A 3,856-nucleotide genomic window follows, 5' to 3' on the forward strand; every position below is an offset into this window, starting at 1 on the left:
ACATTAATGGGAAAAGTGAGTCCCATTAACGTTGGCCAAGGATTGAGTAAGAAACGTTAGAAGTCACGGTAAGATTTCTAACGTGGGAATTAACGTGGGTATATAAGGGTGGAACGTTAGTGGAAAAAGTGAATGCCACTAACGTTCTCGCACTCAAAATATTACCCAACGTTAATCCCACTAAATGCCCAAGCCTAATTCTTATTTCTCTACAAGTTGGGCCCATTAAAGATGAGAATTGCTTCAACTCAAGGTCCAGAGCCCACATCCAAGACTTGAAGAACTCACTAGAAGATCATGAGGAGTAGTATAAATAGGAGTAGTTTTGAACTAGAGAGAAGTTTAACACTTTTGGGAAATACTCTCTGCATATTTACTTTTCTGTACTTTTAGCATGGATTCTTCTTTTCTGCCATTTTTGATTCCTAGAGCTATGAACAACTAAACCCCTTTCATTGGGTTAGGGAGCTCTATTGTAATTTGATGGATCAATTATAGTTCTTATTCTTCTTCTTCTTTCTTTTCTTTTGATCTTACTAGAAAGCTTTCGATCTTAATTCAATTGGTTAGTTGTCTTGGAAAAGAAACTCTCCATAATTGGATCTCCTTTGAACCTTGGAAAAGGGATGAGGAAATCATGCTATAAATGCTTTCTCATGTTAGACCAAATTGGGGTTTGGATGGATATTGTGACATTTAATCCTCCCAACCCTTTGATTTGGAAATACATGTGGTATAATCAGTGACCACACTTTCATCTCTTCCCATGAGCAATTAAATCAAGGAATTGGGCAATTGTTCAAGCTTAGAGAGATTGGATTGCCAAGTAATTGGGATCCAATCACTTAAGATTGCCGAGGAGATTAATGAATGCATTGATTGAGGAAGAGATGAGAATGAACTTGATCCGGAGAATGCAACATCTCCTAAACCCAATGATCTTCCCATTTCTGATCTTACCCATTCTATTTACTTTCTTCCATTTAATTTCCTGCTCATTATCCCAACTCCCCATTTAAGACTCTACACTTTAATTTCTGTTATTTACTTTCTAGTCATTTAAATTTCTACATCATAATCTAAATTCTGTTTAGCTCAACTAGCATATTCTTCTAACTAAAGTTGCTTGACCAATCAATCCTTGTGGGATTCGACCTCACTCTATTGTGAGTTTTACTTGACGACAATTCGGTATACTTGCCGAAGGGAAATTTGTTGAGAGACAAGTTTTCATGCATCAAGTTTATGGCGCCGTTGCCGGGGATTGATTTTGAATTAACAATGATTAAGTTAGAAGATCACTAGATTGAGCATTTTTTATATGTTTTGTTATTTGTTTTGTATTATTCAGTCAATTTACCTTAGTTCGCTTTTAATTTCTTCCTCACCCCATGTACCCTCTCTATTTTCTATTCTCTTTTTCTTAGTTGATCATAATTCAGCTCACTAACCCACTAACTATTTGATAAATTGCATCACTCACACTAACAATCATTCTAACAAGAATAATCTTCACTATACCTCCTGTTGTGCAATCTGTTTGTTGTATGACAGGGAGAAGAGAAGGAGTCTCAACATCCTTTAATTCAGAACCTAAAAGAACCCTTTGGAGACTAAGAGGGGGGGCAAGAGAAAAGAGGATTATTGGTGCTGAGGAAGAGGAAGAGTATTTCGAACCCAACATGGAAGAGAATTTGGAGAATAATCATGAAGAAGAAGCTCATAATCATGCCAGAGAAGGCCATGCAAACCAGGCTGGGCAAGAAAGGAGGGTCTTAGGATCCTATATCAACCCTAATCCAGGAAACTGTGGAAGCAGCATTCAGAAGCCCACCATACATGCCAACAATTTCGAGCTAAAACCTCAGCTCATCACCCTGGTGCAGAATAATTGTTCATTTGGAGGAGGTGCTCAAGAAGATCCTAATCAACACTTGACCACCTTCTTGAGGATTTGTGACATAGTGAAGTCCAATGGAGTCCACCCGGGTGTCTATAGGCTGCTCTTGTTCCCTTTTTCACTAAGGGACAAGGCATCCAAATGGCTTGAATCCTTCCCAAAGGAAAGCTTAACTAATTGGGAAGAAGTGGTGAACAATTTTTTAGCAAGATTTTATCATCCTCAAAGGATCAATAGGCTAAGAACTGAGGTGCAGACATTTAGACAACAAGATGGTGAGACACTTTATGAAGCATGGGAGAGATTCAAAGACTTGACAAGGAGATGCCCACCAGAGATGTTTAATGAGTGGGTTCAACTTCACATCTTCTATGAAGGTCTTTCCTATGAGTCAAAGAAGGCTGTGGATCATTCATCAGGAGGCTCTTTAAACAAGAAGAAAACCATTGAAGAAGCCATAGATGTCATTGAAACAGTTGCTGAGAATGACTACTTCTATGCCTCCGAAAGAAGTAACACTAGAGGAGTAATGGAGCTGAACCACATGGATGCACTGTCAGCCCAAAATAAGATGATCACCAAGCAACTAGCAGATCTTACCAAGAAGGTGGAAAAGAACCAAGTTGCAGCAGCCATCACCTCATCACCAACTCAAGAAGGAGTAAACATAGGAGAAGAAGGTGACTGGGAGCAAGCCAACTATGTGGAAAACTCACCTAGACAAGTCCATGATCCATACTCCAAAACTTACAACTCTGGATGGAGAAATCACCCCAATTTTGGATGGGGAAATCAACAAGACCAAGGGCAAGATCAGAGACGCCACAACTTCAACTCCAACAACAATGCTACTCATCAAAACACCTCATAGAGATATTACCAACATCCATCTAACCAACCTTCTCAACCACCTAATCTCAACCCACCATCATTGACAGATGATAGGCTTTCAAAGATTGAGGCTCTACTTGAAAACATATGCAGAGAAGTCCAAGACAACAAAGTGTTTAAGGAAGAAGTGCGAGCTAATATCAAGAACCAAGGAGAAAACATCAAGAGATTGGACTCCCAAGTAGGGTACGTATCTCAACAAATTCCCAAACCCACTGATGGATTCCCCAGTGATACAGAGAAGAATCCAAGAGGAGAAATAAAGAACGTGAGATGGGAAGAATGCAAAATGATAACCACAAGTGATGAGGGAAGTATGAATGGAGTAGAACACCTCCAAAATAACCAAAAGGAAAGCCAGGAGGAAGGAAGCTATGCAACTTAGCTTACACCCAAGGAAGAGCTAAAGAAGAAGGAGGTAGTGAACCCATATGCACCTTTTCCCCACAGGCTTAAAGGTGGTATAGCAGGGAGAATGTACTCAAGGTTTCTTGATATGTTTGCATCTCTAGATGTAAATATACCATTCATTAAAGCCCTCCAACAGATACCTTTCTACATCAAGTATATAAAGGAGCTACTAGCCAGAAAAAGTCCATTGAAGGGTGGACAAACAATCAATATGAACAGAGATTGTAGTGCTCTCATTCAACCAGGGCCACCCACAAAGAAGGAGGATCCAGGGAGTTTCCACATCCCTTGTGCCATAGGAGAAACAATGATTGACAAAGGGCTTTGTGACTTGGGAGCAAGCATCAACCTAATGCCTCTCTCCCTCATGAAGAATCTTCAAATCAATGAACTAACTCCTACTGATGTAACTATCAGATTGGCTGACAAAACTCAAAAACAAGCAATAGGGGTGGTTGAAAATGTACTGGTGAAGGTTGGGAGCTACTATCTTCCCACAGATTTTGTTGTTCTGAAAATGGATGAGAATCCTATTTACCCCATCATTCTGGGAAGACCCTTCCTAGCCACAGCTAGAGCACTCATAGATGTAGAACGAGGAGAGTTAGTTTTGAGAATACATGATGAGCATCTCACTTTCAATGTCTTTAAACC

The 3,856-nt window shown here is 39.8% G+C and overlaps 1 non-coding gene across 1 annotated transcript; it reads right to left on the reverse strand.

Annotated features, from left to right (window-relative positions):
- Positions 1-2,135: 2,135 nt before the first annotated feature.
- LOC112792932 (small nucleolar RNA R71) lies at positions 2,136-2,243 on the reverse strand. Its single transcript, XR_003197649.1, has one exon. It is a non-coding gene; the product is annotated as a small nucleolar RNA R71 (small nucleolar RNA).
- Between the last annotated feature and the right edge of the window lie 1,613 nt (positions 2,244-3,856).

The sequence above is a fragment of the Arachis hypogaea genome, chromosome 3 (genome assembly GCF_003086295.3).
Source record: "Arachis hypogaea cultivar Tifrunner chromosome 3, arahy.Tifrunner.gnm2.J5K5, whole genome shotgun sequence".
In the NCBI taxonomy this organism is placed as follows: domain Eukaryota; kingdom Viridiplantae; phylum Streptophyta; class Magnoliopsida; order Fabales; family Fabaceae; genus Arachis; species Arachis hypogaea.